Source organism: Aethina tumida, chromosome 1 (genome assembly GCF_024364675.1).
Source record: "Aethina tumida isolate Nest 87 chromosome 1, icAetTumi1.1, whole genome shotgun sequence".
Taxonomy (NCBI): domain Eukaryota; kingdom Metazoa; phylum Arthropoda; class Insecta; order Coleoptera; family Nitidulidae; genus Aethina; species Aethina tumida.
In genome coordinates, this window is record NC_065435.1 from 40,374,938 (window position 1) to 40,397,229 (window position 22,292).

At 35.5% G+C, this 22,292-nt stretch overlaps 1 long non-coding RNA gene across 5 annotated transcripts; it reads right to left on the bottom strand.

The window, feature by feature from the left end:
* Positions 1-544: 544 nt before the first annotated feature.
* LOC109609525 (uncharacterized) lies at positions 545-21,375 on the bottom strand. Of its 5 annotated transcripts, none has more exons than XR_007548865.1 (6): positions 18,197-21,375; positions 17,911-18,111; positions 17,734-17,856; positions 17,556-17,679; positions 737-860; positions 545-682 (listed from the first exon to the last, which is right to left on the bottom strand). It is a non-coding gene; the product is annotated as an uncharacterized LOC109609525 (long non-coding RNA). The 5 variants fall into 5 exon arrangements; XR_007548866.1 differs by having other exon boundaries at positions 17,911-17,993; positions 18,197-20,570; XR_007548867.1 differs by having other exon boundaries at positions 17,911-17,985; positions 18,197-20,569.
* Positions 21,376-22,292: the final 917 nt, after the last annotated feature.

Sequence of the window (22,292 nt, forward strand, 5' to 3'; positions counted from 1 at the left end):
GTTTTCGGTAGAATTGGAGTATGGCCTGGTAAGCCCGTAATCCACACTTAAACCCCATCGAATATATCTAGGATATGCTTGGAAGACGATTAAGGAACCATTCAAATCGTCCAAAGAACGAAATTTGTGGTATTCTGGATCAAAACGATATACGAAGGCTTATTTTGAGTATGGACAGATGTGAGACTATAATTCAAAAGGAAGGTGAAAAAGCCAAATAAATAAAATTCATTAATTTAAATAAAAATCTAATTTTACTATTTTTTCATTTTTTTAGAATAAAATTTATGTGATTCTTTTAGGATAAATAAAATGGAAACATTTTTATGTAGATTCTAAACTATCGCAATATTTATTTTTACATTATACAGTGAAAATGAACCAATAAATCTGTTATTTCATTCTGACGAGAAAGGACATTAAGCAAGAGACTATTTTACGAAATTGTCAAATTTCCATATCTGAATAGAGCTATTGATTGTACACATTCAATATGTAATGGCTTAGTAAAGGGCCTATACTTGGAAAAAAATTAAAAACAAAATTATAACACTTCGTTTATTTATAGCTTTAAATGTTTTAATTTTAAATAGTGAATTTCCCATTTTTCTTTAGTTTTTCCCGTTCTGGCCAAAACTTGTTTGTCGTTGCCGGTCCTTCATTTGATGCCACTCTATTGGAGCTATAAAATGTAATCAAATAAAATATCGTAATATTTTTATTTTGTAATACTCACAAGGTGTCGCTAATGTTTCAGATCCATCCTGTTCCTCAATTTCCCATTTTTCTTTAGTTTTTCCCGTTCTGGCCAAAACATGTTTGTCGTTGCCGGTCCTTCATTTGATGCCACTCTATTGGAGCTATAAAACGTAATCAAATAAAATATCGTAATATTTTTATTTTGTAATACTCACAAGGTATCGCTAATGTTTTAGCTGCTATTTGATGTAATTTCAGTTTACAAAGCCGGAACTCTGGCAATTTACATTTATTTAATGAAGACTGCACGTGTGATCGCAAATTATTAGAATTGTGGAGTCGTAAAACATCCTCAAAGATATTAAAGATATTTGTAGTTTAAAATTGTGATTCCTAAATACAAAAATATACCAATATAATGTGTACATAGAAATACGAACCTAGAACACTTTAGTTTATAAGTATTATTTTTACTTACCATTTCTTGTTTGATCTGTTGCCCAAATTCTTCAAACTGTATTATTCTATGTTAATTTAAAGATTTTGCAATTGAAAGTAGTTTATGTTACCTTAGCACAACCTCTATTGTTACTACTTTGAATGCTTAACATTTCCAAACTTTTAAATGGTCCACCATCAGTCTTATATCCCCTGTTTTACTTCTGCATCCTTCATTTTAATTTATTTTTAATTTTTTTTTGTATCCAACTTGTGTAGTATATTTTGGATTTTAAATAAGTTATTTTTGAGGTACTAAATATTGTCAGGTCTTTGACAGGACTAGCAACCCCCAAAGCAAAAAATACCTAACCTGTATTACGTCAAATACCAGTGTACATTATCTACTAACACAACATTATTTCCATCAGAAAATTGTCACAAAATAAATCAGTTATATTGCCACTAAAGTTACAACAATTTATGATTTACTCCTAACAACATAATTAGTAAATTAGTCATCCTGCTTTGCATAGTACGATTATCTCAGTTGCAGACATGGGTTGTGCGGAAGAGCAAAATGGGGAGGTAAATCAATGAAAATGCACCCCGGATATGCAGCAGTTGATTGCCTTGTCAAAAGGTCAGTAACTCTCTAATAACCATGTGTTTACATAATATAAATCTGGAGTTCGTAGAACATGCAAGTAATTGTAGTACGATGATGTATATTGCAGAGGCAGGTTTCTATCACAGCTTCCATCATATCAGTAGAACTTCCAAGTTGAACTGAATTTCAATCTGTATTTATGCAGTTGGAACGGACGGTGTTATTGCAATATGTAATGAAACGGTGCCAGGAAGTACATAAAATTCAACAGGTTAACTGGAGAATAATGAAATAATAATAGCAGCAGCAGCTGGCGGATAGGAGCACTCTTGTCAAAATATGATCCATTCTTTTATTAGTATATATATTTACATAATATAAATATATAGCAGAAATTAGTTGTCAACGAGCCGTCGTTCAGTGTACATCACTCTGCGAAACTAAGGTTAGGTTTGGTAACCCTGGTTGCCAAACCTAAACAACCATGGAAAAATGTGAAAAATCAAACTTGAAGACAAGCACAGTCCCCCGAGACTCCTCACAGGTTTCTGCCATCCCGTCGTCCAACCCAAAAATTAAATTGGGCAATTTAAAATTTAAAATTATTTCTCTTATGGAGACTGTGGAGAAACAGAACATTAGAATTGAGGAACTAACAGCACAACTGGAGAAGTTAGAGATGGATTGCCATCGACAAGTGAAGGAAAAGGCACCCCAGAAGGAATCTTACCCTGGATGATGCAACAATCATTTGTTCAACATTTGAAAATAATCGGAATTCTAAGAAAGAGTAAAGAGAAAATGATTCGACACGTTCGTCAGTTGAGATGAGGGAAAAGAAAGGCACCTCTCGAAGTACAGAAATAAAATATACGTTCTGCAGAGCTTCAGAAAGGTCATATATCAAATGAGCAGAATGGTAGATCAAAAATAGTCGGAATTTTAAGAAAAACGAAACTCAACACGCATCAACTGTTGAGATTGATGGGCATTGATGGTTATAAACCTTCAAGTTAAAATGTAAAATTATTTCTCCCATGTGAGTGGCATCGACAAGTGAAGGAAAAGGCACCCCAGAAGGAAACTTAACCTGCGTGATGCAACAACCACTTCAACAGGAAAAATTGAATTTTTAAAAATAATCGGAATTCTAAGAAAGTAATAAAAGAGAAAATGATTCGACACAGTCGTGTGTTGAAATGGAAACCCAACGACAAACCAAAGAAAAGGCACCCCTAGAGGTAGAGGAATTAATTAAGAAAATGATTCGACACATTCGTCTGTTGAGATGAAGGAAAAGAGAGGCACCTCTCGAAGTAAAGAAATTAAATACGTTCTGCAGAGCTTCAGAAAGGTCATATATCAAATGTGCAGAATGGTAGAAATAGTCGGAATTTTAAGAAAAACGAAACCCAACACGCATCGACTGTTGAGATTGATGGGCATTGATGGTTATAAACCTTAAGTTAAAATGTAAAATTATTTCTCTCATGGAGACTGTGGAGCAACGGAGCATCAGAATTAAGGAACTAACAGCGTAACTGAAGGAGCGTTCAGTAGGAGTCACCCCTACACCCGCTCCCATTTGCACGGCAAAGTTATCACCGCGAAGAGACAACGGGCATCCAAGAAGTTGAGTTCTCGGATGGAGGTGGAGATAACTCCAGAAAACGACGCTCCTTCCCTTCCTCTTCTGTCAAAATGTCACAGCGACAGAGGCAGCGACAGTGATAGTAGCAGTGAGATTGACAATTCTGTCAAGACTGTTCATACAGTACAAACCAACTCAGTGGTCAATTAACAATAAAAAATAGTGAGAAAAAAACATCTGTTCGGCAGACTTTCTGAAAGCCGAACAGGAAGAAATATATAGAATTTTATAAGAAGTGGAATGGAAAATGATCGGACTCTTTCGTTCCCTGAGAGAATTTTAAGAAAAACGAAACTCAACACACATCGACTGTTGAGATTGATGGGCATTGATGGTTATAAACCTTCAAGTTAAAATGTAAAATTATGTCTCTCATGGAGACTGTGGAGCAACGGAGCATCAGAATTAAGGAACTAACAGCGTAACTGAAGGAGCGTTCAGTAGGAGTCACCCCTACACCCGCTCCCATTTGCACGGCAAAGTTACCACCGCGAAGAGATAACGGGCATCCAAGAAGTTGAGTTCTCGGATGGAGGTGGAGATAACTCCAGAAAACGACGCTCCTTCCCTTCCTCTTCTGTCAAAATGTCACAGCGACAGAGGCAGCGACAGTGATAGTAGCAGTGAGATTGACAATTCTGTCGAGACTGTTCATACAGTACAAACCAACTCAGTGGTCAATTAACAATAAAAAATAGTGAGAAAAAAACATCTGTTCGGCAGACTTTCTGAAAGCCGAACAGGAAGAAATATATAGAATTTTATAAGAAGTGGAATGGAAAATGATCGGACACTTTCGTTCCTTGAGTGAACTTTAAGAAAAACGAAACTCAACACGCATCGACTGTTGAGATTGATGGGCATTGATGGTTATAAACCTTCAAGTTAAAATGTAAAATTATTTCTCTCATGGAGACTGTGGAGCAACGGAGCATCAGAATTAAGGAACTAACAGCGTAACTGAAGGAGCGTCTAGTAGGAGTCACCCCTACACCCGCTCCCCTTTGCCCGGCAAAGTTACCACCGCGAAGAGACAACGGGCATCCAAGAAGTTGAGTTCTCGGATGGAGGTGGAGATAACTCCAGAAAACGACGCTCCTTCCCTTCCTCTTCTGTCAAAATGTCACAGCGACAGAGGCAGCGACAGTGATAGTAGCAGTGAGATTGACAATTCTGTCAAGACTGTTCATACAGTACAAACCAACTCAGTAGTCCATTAACAATAAAAAAACATCTGTTCGGCAGAATTTCTGAAAGCCGAACAGGAAGAAAAATATAGAATTTTATAAGAAGTGGAATGGAAAATGATCGGACACTTTCGTTCCTTGAGAGAACTTTAAGAAAAACGAAACTCAACACGCATCGACTGTTGAGATTGATGGGCATTGATGGTTATAAACCTTCAAGTTAAAATGTAAAATTATTTCTCTCATGGAGACTGTGGAGCAACGGAGCATCAGAATTAAGGAACTAACAGCGTAACTGAAGGAGCGTCTAGTAGGAGTCACCCCTACACCCGCTCCCCTTTGCCCGGCAAAGTTACCACCGCGAAGAGACAACGGGCATCCAAGAAGTTGAGTTCTCGGATGGAGGTGGAGATAACTCCAGAAAACGACGCTCCTTCCCTTCCTCTTCTGTCAAAATGTCACAGCGACAGAGGCAGCGACAGTGATAGTAGCAGTGAGATTGACAATTCTGTCGAGACTGTTCATACAGTACAAACTAACTCAGTAGTCAATTAACAATAAAAAATAGTGAGAAAAAAACATCTGTTCAGCAGAATTTCTGAAAGCCGAACAGGAAGAAATATATAGAATTTTATAAGAAGTGGAATGGAAAATGATCGGACACTTTCGTTCCCTGAGAGAATTTTAAGAAAAACGAAACTCAACACGCATCGACTGTTGAGATTGATGGGCATTGATGGTTATAAACCTTCAAGTTAAAATGTAAAATTATTTCTCTCATGGAGACTGTGGAGCAACGGAGCATCAGAATTAAGGAACTAACAGCGTAACTGAAGGAGCGTTCAGTGGGAGTAACCCTTACACCCGCTCCCATTTGCACGGCAAAGTTACCATCGCGAAGAGACAACGGGCATCCAAGAAGTTGAGTTCTCGGATGGAGGTGGAGATAACTCCAGAAAACGACGCTCCTTCCCTTCCTCTTCTGTCAAAATGTCACAGCGACAGAGGCAGCGACAGTGATAGTAGCAGTGAGATTGACAATTCTGTCGAGACTGTTCATACAGTACAAACCAACTCAGTGGTCAATTAACAATAAAAAATAGTGAGAAAAAAACATCTGTTCGGCAGAATTTCTGAAAGCCGAACAGGAAGAAATATATAGAATTTTATAAGAAGTGGAATGGAAAATGATCGGACACTTTCGTTCCCTGAGAGAATTTTAAGAAAAACGAAACTCAACACGCATCGACTGTTGAGATTGATGGGCATTGATGGTTATAAACCTTCAAGTTAAAATGTAAAATTATTTCTCTCATGGAGACTGTGGAGCAACGGAGCATCAGAATTAAGGAACTAACAGCGTAACTGAAGGAGCGTTCAGTAGGAGTAACCCTTACACCCGCTCCCATTTGCACGGCAAAGTTACCACCGCGAAGAGACAACGGGCATCCAAGAAGTTGAGTTCTCGGATGGAGGTGGAGATAACTCCAGAAAACGACGCTCCTTCCCTTCCTCTTCTGTCAAAATGTCACAGCGACAGAGGCAGCGACAGTGATAGTAGCAGTGAGATTGACAATTCTGTCGAGACTGTTCATACAGTACAAACCAACTCAGTGGTCAATTAACAATAAAAAATAGTGAGAAAAAAACATCTGTTCGGCAGAATTTCTGAAAGCCGAACAGGAAGAAATATATAGAATTTTATAAGAAGTGGAATGGAAAGTGATCGGACACTTTCGTTCCCTGAGAGAATTTTAAGAAAAACGAAACTCAACACGCATCGACTGTTGAGATTGATGGGCATTGATGGTTATAAACCTTCAAGTTAAAATGTAAAATTATTTCTCTCATGGAGACTGTGGAGCAACGGAGCATCAGAATTAAGGAACTAACAGCGTAACTGAAGGAGCGTTCTGTAGGTGTAACCCCTACACCCGTTCCCATTTGCACGGCAAAGTTACCACCGCGAAGAGACAACGGGCATCCAAGAAGTTGAGTTCTCGGATGGAGGTGGAGATAACTCCAGAAAACGACGCTCCTTCTCTTCCTCTTCTGTCAAAATGTCACAGCGACAGAGGCAGCGACAGTGATAGTAGCAGTGACATTGACAATTAAAAAAAAAAATGCACTCCAGAGGTACAGCAGTTCATTCCTTTCTCAAAAGCTCAGTATCTCTTCTATAACCATGAGTTTACATAATATAAATCTGGAGTTTGCCGTAAGAGAGGCTTCCAGGTCGTCGACGAAAATGCTGAAGTTGAAGGTAACTGGTCGACCTTGTTTCGTTTTAATCCTGTCAATTTTTTTCAAATCCTTGAGACAGATCCTTGGATGACAAAGTTTCCAGTGCCGTGACCACCGTTTCGTACTTCGCAGGCATCGTTAGGAGTAAATGACAAACTACGTCCAACTCTTAAAGTGTGGCACCCATCGAACGAAGTTAGCATACCAATTTGTCAAAGCTCAAAAAATGATTCGCATAAAATTTCATTGTTAAAAGCGACTTACGGATTAACAATTCACTGGCTATACTTTGCAAAGTGAGCTTCAAAGTTCTGCAACAGTTTCTATATCTTTCGCGTATTCGATATCACTGAATGATCTGAGACTTGCACTTGCGATCCTTTTTCCTTAGCGCTTCCAACTCCCGCTTCTGCTGCTCCGTTGGCTCAACTCTCCCTTATTACCACCAACGTATGAAACATGTTTTTCACTAAGTGCTATAGGTCGAGCTCCTCTGGTAGAGTCTCCAGTCGAAACTTCCAATTCACAAAGTTGGTTCCGTCAAATAGAGGGACTGGAAATTTTTCCGTATCTGCCATGATGTCCAGATACGTTTCCGTGACACGTGCGTTTTTTAGGTTAGAATTTTTCCGAGTCTCGACTCAAGTGACTATTCGTTTTTACTGGCTCAATTTCCACGTACTGGGCCCATATCCTGTTGGCATGGCAGGCTTGGCACACAAAAACGATCAGCGTGATTTAATGCATTGTTTTTTTTTTTTAATAAAATGGATCACAAAGATAAAAATTTGTTGTTTTACTGGTCTAACCTAACTGACATCTATCAACAGTCTTACAAACACTAATTGTGACATAGCGCCATCTAGTCACTAAACTTCATCCTTGCTCGATTCAGGGACTTATTTTATCGGGAGTTAGTACAACACGCAAGTTATTTCAGTTGCAAATGGGCAAAGCATAACATCCGTTAAATATATGAAATATATATCAAATATATATAAAATATATACGAAATATATATGAAATATATAGTTGATATATATATGAAATATATACGAAATGAAATGTATATGCAATACATATGAAATATGGGTGCAAGCCCCCAGATTGACGTGTTCAGCTTCAGGAGATACATCTCTAGAATGGAATTATTTAGAAATGGAAGTTAATACACCTTTATTCTTAGAAAATGTTTAATTCAAAGGAAATTTTATAGTGGCAACTAACTAAAAGGAGACCTAGACTGGGGTCTACCTATAGCACAACATATATATATATATATATATGGACGATCAACCATGTCCCCAAAGACGCCGACGCATTTCAACATTTTGAAAATAATAAGAATTCTAAGAAAAACGAATATGAAAATGATTCGACACCGTCTGTTGAGATGAAGGAAAAGGAAGGCACCTCTCGAAGTAAAGAAATTAAATATGTTCTGCAGAGCTTCAGAAAGGTCATATAACAAATGAGCAGAATGGTACAACAAAAATAGGAATTCTAAGAAAAACCGAAAAAAAAAATGCTCCGAAAAAAATTATACCTCATCAGATCAGATCAGTCATTCTGAACTAGTTTAGCAACCTTATTGTTAGAAGTAGTACATAATTGTTCTTATTTTTGTGAACACATAAGTGATTTATTTTGTTACCGTCTGATAGAAATAATGTTGTGTTAGTAAATAATTCCAACTTTTTATTTATCGCAAGGTAAATGTTTATAATTGATTATAATAATTTAATTTGGACTGAAAAAAAAATTAGATTCCTGCTTTTATCTTGCCCCATATATCACCTTGAGACCTCTACTTACAGTACAGTAGTATACTAGAAGCCCTCCCAGTTGTTAAGGATGACTTAAAACAACAATGTCGTCAAGTTGGGGACTCACATATACAGAAGGAAAGAAAATACTAGTGTACACATTATCAGAAAATAGTAACAAAATAAATCAGTCATATGGCCACTAAAGTTAAAACAATTTATGAATTACTCCTAACAATATAGTTGGTAAAGTAGTTCAGATTGGATGATCTGATTTTACTAATGCGGTATAAATGATTTTTTGGCAGCATTTTCCATTTTATTAATCAAGTAGCTGTACCTCTGAGACTGTTTTTCTTTACGTCTATTCAGTGATGGTGTGCCAGCATCAGTCAGTAAGAATTCCAGAAATGATGAGATGGACATTTCCAAGAGGAGAAAAACGCACTCCTAGAAATAACTAATTGTAGTTGCAAATAGACATTGTTTATGCTGCTACAATCATCATGTACGATCATCTTTGTTGCAGAGATGGGTTGTGAATTTTTCATTCACAGCTTCCATTTTATATCAATATAATTTTCATGTATGACTCGTTGAACCGGATTGTAAACTGTCCTTAATCAATTGGAACGGTTTTGTTGTTAGAACAGCTGATGAGACAATATCGGGAAGTTCATATAATTCAACAGGTTATCTGGAGAATGATATAATTTGTTGAATGATCATGGCAACCACATACATTGGGGGGATAGAATGTAAGGACAGGTAATGAGCAAAGTCTGAAGTTGGTAGAACATGCAAGTAATTGTAGTTGCAAATAGGTCTTGGTGCATCTAGATGCTTTTTTTACAGTTATATGTATCCCACTTTGTATATTACGATGATCTGTTGCAGAGGTAGGTTGTAAATTTTTCTTTCATTGCTTCCATCATATCAATATAAATTCCACATATGATATGATCCACGTAAAATTATTTCTTTCATGAAGACTGTGGAGAAACAGAACATCAGAATTGAAGAACCAACAGCGCAACTAGAGAAGCGTCCAATAAGCATCACCCCTAACCCGGCTTCCCACCTCCTACCCCTTTGCCCAGCAAAGTCTCCCACCGCCAAGAGACAGCAAATTTCCAAGAAGTTGTGTTCTCGGATGGAGGTGGAGATAATTCTTGAAAACGACGCTCTTTCCCTTCCTCTGCTGTCAAAATCTGACAGCGACAGTCAATGACAGAGAGAGTAGTAGAAACATTGACAATTCTAATAATGATTCAGGGACTTCTTTTATCGAAAGTTAGTAGAACATGCAGGTTATTATTGCAGCTGCAAATAGGCAAGCATAGTATCAATACGAAATATATGAACAGATAATGAAACGAATTATATGGATAATAATGAAATAATAATAACTGCATGGGAGGCAAAAAATGAGTAAAATTTTAAGAAGAACTAATCAAAAGGAAGCTTATACTGTATGATGTAAGAAACACTTGTTCGACAAAAAATAAAAAAAGAACACAAATGATTGATTTTGCGACTGTCTAGCTGAAATAATGTTGTGTTAGTAAATAATACCAACATTTTATTTATGGCGAAGTAAATGTTTATTATTATAATAATATAATTTTGGACTGAAAAACTTTTTATCTTGCCCCAGATGCCTTGTTAGAATTATCATTGTCACTGCTACTCCCACTGCCATTGTCTCTGCTGCGGTCAGAGTTTGACAGCAGAGGAAGGGAAGGAACCTCATTTTCTGGAGTTGTCCCCACCTCTATCCGCGGACTCAACTTCTTGGAAGTACGCTGTCTCTTAGTGATGGTTGACTTTGCTGGGCAAAGGGATATCAGATGGGGAAGCGGGTGTAGAGGTGAAGATCTCTACTTAGAGTACAGTGGTCTACTAGGATCCCTCCCAGTTGTTAAGGATGACTTAAAAAAACAATGTCGTTAGGTATGGGGACTCACATATACAGAAGAAAAGAAAAAAGAGTAGAGTACAAACACTCAATATTTAGTACCGCAACAATAATTTAATTTAAACCCAAAACATTTTGAACATTTTCTCTGTCTAAAAGACAACGAAAATCCACCTGAAACAATATCAATGGCATTCTCCAAACAAGACAACTTGTCATAATCTAATTGTTAACTATACAGTCAAGTGTTCAGTGTTTTTGTTGTACATACCTTTAGGCCAAGTTGTACAACCGTGAGTTATTCCAAGATTTGGCTGAACCAAGTCCAAATTTTGCACCAGTGTTTTCATATTGTTTCATATTGTTTCGTACAGTTGAAATATGATCACTTTAATACTTCAAAACATCAATTTGATAAAGTGAGTCTAGCTTCTAAATTTTTGTTGGTACCAGTGTTAAACTTTTAAATGAGAATTTTCAAGTTTACACGTTGAATTTTCTTCTAACACTATTAATTTTTTATTGGTGTCTAATTTCCCTTTTCAGGATTTTCCACCTACTCCATATAAGTTACTTGTGGTCTCAGGAATCCCAGTGAGCATTGCAAATTAAAACCGATTCGATACTTATGGATTACCTTGATTTTTAAGTCATCGTCTTCCAATACAGATTTCTGTCAAACTCACCGTCAAGACTACACAATTCAACAATTCTAACCTGGACCGACATGAACGTTACACTCACCCTGGATGACTCCAGCCTTCATGTACGTTAGAAACTGGCTACGACTTGTGAGATTGTTTAGACTTTTCGTGTTGCATCTTCTCTTCCCCATGTGTGAAAAAGAAGATATTTCAGAAAGAAAAGCTGCTTTGCTAAAACGATGATTTAAAGAAATCATGACAATCCAAAAGGACGAATCGATTTTCATTTGTAATGTTCACTGGAGTTACAGAGAACACAAGATGCAAGAAGGCAATGGAAAATAATAATTGGACATCAGCAATGAATTAAGAATGGCGTCAAATTAAAATGGGACAACATGATTTTTTTGTATGAAATTAATGTCGCCGTTAGACAAATCTATTTTCAGATTCATAATTTTCAGCTCCTCTTTCCTGTCCACTAGTTAGGTGTGTAATTGCCAGCCCTTTTGTTACTCCATTCCATATTTTATTTAGTGTTGTTTCTGAAAGGATAATTTAAGGTGTATCAAATACTTTTCAGCAAAACCAACACTAAATATTTATTGAGATTTGGGACAGATAAAGGACGAAAAATATAGCAAAACGGTTAACATTGGGTTTATTAAAAGAAGATACTATACAGTATATAATGTCGGAGGCAACTGACTAATACTCTGTTTTTTGTTTTTTGAAAATTGGCGTATGCGTATATTACAAAAAGGACTGCGAAGTTTGAAAAACAGTTACCATAATATTTATAATGTTTGAGATTCTTTATTAATAAATTAGAAATATTATATTATATAATAAACCAAAAATAAATTGTTTTAGTGTGATAATTGATATAGAATAATCAGTTTTCAATTAAAAATTTCACTTACAATTTATAAAATCTTTGAACTTATGAAGGAGCGCTTCGTTCTAACGAACTACCTCAGTGTTGAATAGAAACTTAACCATCAATAGTAACATAACAAACGATTTAAGTTATTATATTATGGGACGCTTAAGCTTGTTTAAAGCAGTTTGGAATAGATGGCGGATTTGTGCGGAGTGGCAACAAATGTTTGCTAATAAAATTTTATAAATAAAAGCTCATTTAAAAAAAATCACTATTAATATGTTAATACGAGTGTAGAATATTAAAAATTACTCGTAAACTAGTTAATCAAGTATTCAATGATGATATGAACTTCAGTTATAGTGGAGTGTGCAATGAATTAAAAATCTCACTTACATTTTATGCAATTGTGGAACTGTGTTGTATCACTACTAACTTAGGGAACAAAAAGTTTTGCGACCGTTCACAATGGAGTTTGAAGAGGAACTGAATTGATCTTAGTAACAACCGACGTTCTCAATTATTTATCTCTATAGTAACTATTAATTTTGTTTCAACAATAAGTTTAGAATAGTTGGCGGAATTTAGGTGGAGGGGGTAATATAAATGTTTATCACTGTAGCAACTAATAATTTTGTTTCAACAAAAAGTTTGGAATAGTTGGCGGAATTTAGGTGGAGGGGGTAATATAAATGTTTATCACTATAGCAACTACTAATTTTGTTTCAACAATAAGCTTGGAATAGTTGGCGGAAGTTATATGTGGGGGGGGGGATAATTTAAATGTTTTATAATAAAATTAAAGAAAAAGAAATTCATTTAGAGAGATTATAACCGTAATTTTAGAGAACAAATGTAATAAGTATGGGTATAGAATAATAAAAATTACTCTTGAACTAGTAAATCAAGAATTAAAGTATGATAATATGGGCTTCAATTATAGTGGAGTGTGTAATGAATTAAAAATCTCACTTACTTTTATGCAATTGTGGAACTGTGTCGTATCACAACTAACTTAGGGAACAAAAAGTTTTGCGACCGTTCACAAGGGAGTTTGAAGAGGGACTGAATTGTTCTTAGTAACAACCGACGTTCTCAATTATTTATCTCTATAGTAACTATTAATTTTGTTTCAACAATAAGTTTAGAATAGTTGGCGGAATTTATGTGGAGGGAGTAATATAAATGTTTATCACTGTAGCAACTAATAATTTTGTTTCAACAAAAAGTTTGGAATAGTTGGCGGAATTTAGGTGGAGGGGGTAATATAAATGTTTATCACTATAGCAACTACTAATTTTGTTTTAACAATAAGCTTGGAATAGTTGGCGGAAGTTATATGTGGGGGGGGATAATTTAAATGTTTTATAATAAAATTAAAGAAATAGAAATTCATTTAGAGAGATTATAACCGTAATTTTAGAGAACAAATGTAATAAGTATGGGTATAGAATAATAAAAATTACTCTTGAACTAGTAAATCAAGAATTAAAGTATGATAATATGGGCTTCAATTATAGTGGAGTGTGTAATGAATTAAAAATCTCACTTACATTTTATGCAATTGTGGAACTGTGTCGTATCACAACTAACTTAGGGAACAAAAAGTTTTGCGACCGTTCACAACGGAGATTGAAGAGGGACTGAATTGTTCTTAGTAACAACCGACGTTCTCAATTATTTATCTCTATAGTAACTATTAATTTTGTTTCAACAATAAGTTTAGAATAGTTGGCGGAATTTATGTGGAGGGGGTAATATAAATGTTTATCACCATAGCAACTACTAATTTTGTTTCAACAATAAGCTTGGAATAGTTGGCGGAAGTTATATGTGGGGGGGGGGATAATTTAAATGTTTTATAATAAAATTAAAGAAATAGAAATTCATTTAGAGAGATTATAACCGTGATTTTAGAGAACAAATGTAATAAGTATGGGTATAGAATAATAAAAATTACTCTTGAACTAGTAAATCAAGAATTAAAGTATGATAATATGGGCTTCAATTATAGTGGAGTGTTTAATGAATTAAAAATCTCACTTACATTTTATGCAATTGTGGAACTATGTCGTATCACAACTAACTTAGGGAACAAAAAGTTTTGCGACCGTTCACAACGGAGATTGAAGAGGGACTGAATTTTTCTTAGTAACAACCGACGTTCTCAATTATTTATCTCTATAGTAACTATTAATTTTGTTTCAACAATAAGTTTAGAATAGTTGGCGGAATTTATGTGGAGGGGGTAATATAAATGTTTATCACTATAGCAACTACTAATTTTGTTTCAACAAGAAGCTTGGAATAGTTGGCGGAAGTTATATGTGGGGGGGGGGGGGTATAATTTAAATGTTTTATAATAAAATTAATGAAATAGAAATTCATTTAGAGAGATTATAACCGTAATTTTAGAGAACAAATGTAATAAGTATGGGTATAGAATAATAAAAATTACTCTTGAACTAGTAAATCAAGAATTAAGGTATGGTAATATGAGCTTCAATTATAGTGGAGTGTGTAATGAATTAAAAATCTCACTTACATTTTATGCAATTGTGGAACAGTGTCGTATCACAACTAACTTAGGGAACAAAAAGTTTTGCGACCGTTCACAACGGAGTTTGAAGAGGGACTGAATTGTTCTTAGTAACAACCGACGTTCTCAATTATTTATCTCTATAGTAACTATTAATTTTGTTTCAACAATAAGTTTAGAATAGTTGGCGGAATTTATGTGGGGGGAGTAATATAAATGTTTATCACTGTAGCAACTAATAATTTTGTTTCAACAAAAAGTTTGGAATAGTTCGCGGAAGTTATATGTGGGGGGGGGATAATTTAAATGTTTTATAATAAAATTAAAGAAATAGAAATTCATTTAGAGAGATTATAACCGTAATTTTAGAGAACAAATGTAATAAGTATGGGTATAGAATAATAAAAATTACTCTTGAACTGGTAAATCAAGAATTAAAGTATGATAATATGAGCTTCAATTATAGTGGAGTGTGTAATGAATTAAAAATCTCACTTACTTTTATGCAATTGTGGAACTGTGTCGTATCACAACTAACTTAGGGAACAAAAAGTTTTGCGACCGTTCACAAGGGAGTTTGAAGAGGGACTGAATTGTTCTTAGTAACAACCGACGTTCTCAATTATTTATCTCTATAGTAACTATTAATTTTGTTTCAACAATAAGTTTAGAATAGTTGGCGGAATTTATGTGGAGGGAGTAATATAAATGTTTATCACTGTAGCAACTAATAATTTTGTTTCAACAAAAAGTTTGGAATAGTTGGCGGAATTTAGGTGGAGGGGGTAATATAAATGTTTATCACAATAGCAACTAATAATTTTGTATCAACAATAAGTTTGGACTAGTTGGCGGAAGTTATGTGTGTGGGGGATAATTTAAATGTGTTCTAATAAAAGCAAAGAAATAGAAATTCATTTAGACAAATTATAACCGTAATTTTAGAGAACAAATGTAATAAGTATGGGTATAGAATAATAAGAAATACTCTTGAACTAGTAAATCAAGAATTAAAGTATGGTAATATGAGCTTCAATTATAGTTGAGTGTGCAATGAATTAAAAATCTCACTTACATTTTATTCAATTGTGGAACTGTGTTGTATCACAACTAACTTAGGGAACAGAAAGTTTTGTGACTGCTCACAACGGAGTTTGAAGAGGGACTGAATTGTTCTTAGTAACAACCGACGTTGTCAATTATTTATCTCTATAGTAACTATTAATTTTGTTTCATTAAGTTTGATATAGTTGGCGGAATTTATGTGGAGGAGGTAATATAAATGTTTATCACTACAGCAACTATTAATTTTGTTTCAACAATAATTTTGGAATAGTTGGCGAAATTAATGTTGGTGGAGGGCAGGTAATATTAATGGTTTCTAATAATATTAAAGAAATAGTAATTCAAACAGAGAGAGTATAACTGTAATTTTAGAGTACAGTATATTTATTAATACTTCAAAAATAATTTAATTTAGGTATTTACAATATAAATAAACCAGAATAAACAATGAATAGAGTCAAGTACGGTGGAGACTTATTCAACTAAGGGTCGGTTCTACGGCGCTAGTATATATAGAAATTTCCTTAATTTCCATTTGTCAGTTACAAGTACTAGTCTGTTTGAGATGTTTCTAATACCGTTATAAGCCAGCATCCAAGGAATTATTGCACCACCCTTACTTTTAAAATAAAAAAGAATATTAAACAGTTAACTGTTTAGTTTTTACAAGAGGTTTAGTAAAATAGTATGTAGGTTAAATAAAATATCGTCGTTTTGTTAGAACTAAATTAATAATCTCATTTTCATTTCATCTTTCGTACATAGTCAGTGTGCAACGCCAATCTATTTGTATTGGAAGAATCTCAAGATAGTTGAAAAGTTCAGTGGGTCTCGTACATTAATTTTCAAAATATTGCAAAGGTACGGCGGGACTTGTACACTAGATGGCCAGGTTAGAGCAGACATCGTCCTGCAACTCCCGCCCAAGATCGTTTTTTAAAATTTTCAACTTTAAGACAACGGATTGTAATCTCAAGGATGTTAAAATCGCAGTTAGAAAGAGTAGGTGTAATGAAACAATTTGGAAACATCTTAGGGAAGGTAATTCACAACATCGTCTTCCTGTGTGATGTCTGACACTAACTAACTAACTTAATCAGTAGCACAATATTTGGCGAATGCGCTAATATGGTATGGAGATGCATTTCGTTAACAGCACGTACCGGCTTAGTTGTGTTAAATAATAATATATGGTCGAGCATTATATTTTGGACATTCTGAATGAATATGTAGTGCCAAATTATCTTGTTTTCGGTAGAATTGGAATATTGCCTGGTAAGCCCGTAGTCCAGACTTAAATATATCTAGGATATGCTTGGAAGACGATAAAGGAACCATTCAAATCGTCCAAAGAACGAAATTTGTTGTATTCTGCATCAAAACGAAATATGAAGGTTGATTTTGAGTATGAGCAGATGTGAGACTATAATTCAAAATGAAGGTGAAAATACCAAATAATAAATAAAACTCATTAATTTAAATAAAAATCTAATTTTACCATTTTTTTCATTTTATTAGAGTAAAATTTATGTGATTCTTTTAAGTAAATATTTTTATGTAGAACCAATAAACCTGTTACCTTATACTGGCGAGAAAAGACATTAAGTAAGAGACTATTTTATGAAATTGTCAAATTTCCATATCTCAATAGAGTTGAGCCATTGAATGTACACATTCAATTTGTAATGGTTTAGTAAAAGGAAAAAATAAAAAACAAAATTATAACACTTCGTTTATTTATAGCTTTAAATGTTTTAATTTTAAATAGTGAATTTCCCATTTTTCTTTAGTTTTTCCCGTTCTGGCCAAAACTTGTTTGTCATTGCCGGTCCTTCATTTTATGCCACTCTACTGGAGCTATAAAATGTAATCAAATAAAATATCGTAATATTTTTATTTTGTAATACTCACAAGGTGTCGCTAATGTTAAAGATCCATCGTGTTCCTCAATTTCCCATTTTTCTTTAGTTTTTCCCGTTCTGGCCAAAGCTTGTTTGTCGTTGCCGGTCCTTCATTTGATGCCACTCTATTGGAGCTATAAAATGTAATCAAATAAAATATCGTAATATTTTTATTTTGTAATACTCACAAGTGTCGCTAATGTTTCAGATCCATCCTATTCCTCAATTTCCCATTTTTCTTTAGTTTTTCCCGTTCTGGCCAAAACATGTTTGTCGTTGCCGGTCCTTCATTTGATGCCACTCTATTGGAGCTATAAAACGTAATCAAATAAAATATCGTAATATTTTTATTTTGTAATACTCACAAGGTGTCGCTAATGTTTTAGCTGCTATTTGATGTAATTTCAGTTTACAAAGCCGGAACTCTGGTCGTATCAGTGCTGGAACACTCGCAATTTACATTTATTTAATGAAGACTGCACGTGTGATCGCAAATTATTAGAATTGTGGAGTCGTAAAACATCCTCAAAGATATTAAAGATATTTGTAGTTTAAAATTGTGATTCCTAAATACAAAAATATACCAATATAATGTGTACATAGAAATACGAACCTAGAACACTTTAGTTTATAAGTATTATTTTTACTTACCATTTCTTGTTTGATCTGTTGCCCAAATTCTTCAAACTGTATTATTCTATGTTTATTTAAAGATTTTTCAATTGAAAGCAGGTTATGTTACCTTAACACAACCTCTATTGTTACTTCTTTGAATGCTTAACATTTCCAAACTTTTAAATGGTCCACCACCAGTCTTATATCCCCTGTTTTACTTCTGCATCCTTCATTTTAATTTATTTTTAATTATTTTTTTGTATCCAACTTGTGCAGTGTATTTTGGGTTTTAAATAAGTTATTTTTGAGGTACTAAATATTGTCAGTCTTTGACAGGACTAGCAACCCCCAAAGCAAAAAATACCTAACCTGTATTACGTCAAATACCAGTGTACATTATCTACTAACACAACATTATTTCCATGAGAAAATTGTAACAAAATAAATCAGTTATATTGCCACTAAAGTTAAAACAATTTGTGATTTCCTCCTAACAATATAATTAGTAAATTAGTTCAGATTGGATGATCTGATTTTACTAATGCGGTATAAAAGATTTTTTGGCAGCAGAAGGAAAACGCACCTTTAGAGATAACTAATTGTAGTTGCAAATAGGCATTATTTATTCTGCTTTGCATAGTACAATCATTTCTGTTGCAGAGATGGGTTGTGAATTTTTCATTCATAGCTTCCATATTATCCATATCAATGTAACTTTCATGTATGACTCGTTGAACACGACTTTAATATGTACTTATGCAGTTGCAACGATGTTATTACAATATGTAATACAACGGTGCCAGGAAGTGCATAGGAGCCAACAGGTTAAGTGGAGAATAATGAAATAATTCGTTGATCATAGCAGCAACTCTTGTCAATATTTGACAAGCATATATTTTTAGTTGTCAACGAGCCGTCGTTCAGTATACATCACTCTGCGGAACTAAGGGTAGGTCTGGTAACCCCGATTACGAAACGTAAACTACTATGGAAAAATGTGATAAATCAAACTTGAAGACTGGCACAGTTTCTCTAGGCTCCTCATAGGTTGCAACCTTCCTGCTACCCCTGCCCGGCGAAGAGACAGACTTCCAACAAGTGGAGTTCTCCGATGGAGGTGCAGATAATTCCAGAAAACGACGCACCTTCCCTTCTTCTGTAAAAATCAGACAATGGCAGAAATAGCGACAGAGACGACGACAGCGATAGAAACAGCCACAGAAACAGTGACAGTGAGAGTAGCAGTGACATTGACAATTCTATCAAGACTGTTCATATGTTAAACAGTACAAACCAGTCAGTAGTCAATTAAAAATAAAAAATAGTGAGAAAAAAACATCTGTTCGGCAGAATTTCTGAAAGCCGAACAGGAAGAAATATATAGAATTTTATAAGAAGTGGAATGGAAAATGATGGGACACTTTTGTTCCTTGAGAGAACTTTAAGAAAAACGAAACTCAACACGCATCAACTGTTGAGATTGATGGACATTGATGGCTATCAACCTTGAACGACTATAGAAAAATATGAAAAATCAGACTGGCGCAGTCCCTCGAGACTCCTCAACCTCCGCGCCCAGCTCAATAATTAATTTGAGTAAGTTAAAATGTAAAATTATTTCTCTCATGGAGACTGTGGAGAAACAGAACATCAGAATTAAGGAACTAACAGTGTAACTGAAGGAGCGTCTAGTAGGAGTCACCCCTACACCCGCTCCCCTTTGCCCGGCAAAGTTACCACCGCGAAGAGACAACGGACATCCAAGAAGTTGAGTTCTCGGATGGAGGTGGAGACAACTCCATAAAACGACGCTCCTTCCCTTCCTCTGCTGTCAAAATGTGACAGCGATAGAGGCAGCGACAGTGATAGTAGCAGTGACATAGACAATTCTATCAAGACTGTTCATATGTTAAACAGTACAAACCAGTCAGTGGTCAATTAACAATAAAAAATAGTCAGAAAAAAGCATCTGTTCGGCAGAATTTCTGAAAGCCGAACAGGCAAAAAATGAATAGAATTTTATAAAAAATTCTAAGAATAAGAATTCTAAGAAGTGGAATGAAAAATGATGTTGACACTTTCGTTTCTAGAGATGGATTACCACCGACAAGTGAAGGAAAAGGCACCCCAGAAGGAAACTTACCCTGCATGATGCAACAATCACTTGTTCAACATTTGAAAATAATCGGAATTCTAAGAAAAAGTAAAGAGAAAATGATTCGACACATTCGTTTGTTGAGATGAAGGAAAAGAAAGGCACCTCTCGAAGGAAAGAAATAAAATACGTTCTGCAGAGCTTCAGAAAGGTCATATATCAAATGAAACCCAACACGCATCGACTGTTGAGATTGATGGTTATAAACCTTCAAGTTAAAATGTAAAATTATTTCTCTCATGGAGACTGTGGAGCAACGGAGCATCAGAATTATGTAACTAATAGCGTAACTGAAGGAGCGTTCAGTAGGAGTCACCCCTACACCCGCTCCCATTTGCACGGCAAAGTTATCACCGCGAAGAGACAACGGGCATCCAAGAAGTTGAGTTCTCGGATGGAGGTGGAGATAACTCCAGAAAACGACGCTCCTTCCCTTCCTCTTCTGTCAAAGTGTCACAGCGACAGAGGCAGCGACAGTGATAGTAGCAGTGAGATTGACAATTCTGTCAAGACTGTTCATACAGTACAAACCAACTCAGTAGTCCATTAACAATAAAAAAACATCTGTTCGGCAGAATTTCTGAAAGCCGAACAGGAAGAAATATATAGAATTTTATAAGAAGTGGAATGGAAAATGATGGGACACTTTCGTTCCTTGAGAGAACTTTAAGAAAAACGAAACTCAACACGCATCAACTGTTGAGATTGATAGACATTGATGGTTATCAACCTTAAACGACTATGGAAAAATATGAAACATCAGACTGGCGCAGTCCCTCGAGACTCCTCAACCTCCGCGCCCAACCCAATAATTAATTTTAGAAGGTTAAAATGTAAAATTATTTCTCTCATGGAGACTGTGGAGAAACTGAAGGAGCGTCCAGTAGGAGTCACCACTACACCCGCTCCACTTTATCCGGCAAAGTTACCACCGCGAAGAGACAACGGACATCCAAGAAGTTGAGTTCTCGGATGGAGGTGGAGACAACTCCATAAAACGACGCTCCTTCCCTTCCTCTGCTGTCAAAATGTGACAGCGATAGAGGCAGTGACAAAGGCAGCGACAGTGATAGTAGCAGTGACATTGACAATTCTATCAAGACTGTTCATATGTTCAACAGTACAAACCAGTCAGTATTCAATTAACAATAAAAAATAGAGAGAAAAAAACATCTGTTCGGCAGAATTTCTGAAGGCCGAACAGGAAAAAATGTATAGAATTGTATAAGAAGTAAGAATTTTATAAGTATAAGAAAATGATCGGACACTTTCGTTCCTTGAGATGGATTGCCATCGACAAGTGGAGGAAAAGGCATCCCAGAAGTAAACTAACCCAGCATGATTCAATTGGAAAAATTTGATTTTTGAAAATAATCGTAATTCTAAGAAAGAATAAAGAGAAAATGATTCGACATTCGCCTGTTGAAATGGAGACACAACAGATCAAGGGGGACGCACCCCTAGAGGTAGAGGAATTAATTAATAATCAAAAATAATCAGAAGGAAACTTGCAGTTTCAAATAGTTCTTGGTGCATCTAGACGGTCATTTTACATTTAGGTGAATCCTATTTTGCATAGTACGATAATATATGTTGCAGAGACAGGTTGCAAGACTGGCGCAGTCCCTCGGGACTCCTCATAGGTTACAGCCATACCGCCGCCCAACCCAAAAACTAAGTTGGGCAAGTTAAAATGTTAAATTATTTCTCTCATGGAGACTGTGGAGAAACAGAACATAAGAATTAAGGAACTAACACTGCAACTGGAGAAGCGCCCAGTAAGCGTCACCCCTACACTCGCTTCACCACCTTCGCCCGGCAAAGTCTACTGCCGCGAAGAGACAACAGACTTCCAAGAAGTTGAGTTCTCCGATGGAAGTGGAGACAACTTCAGAAAATGACGCTCCTTCCCTTCCCCTGCTGTCAAAACCTGATACCGATAGAGGCAGCGACAGTGATAGTAGCAGTGACATTGAC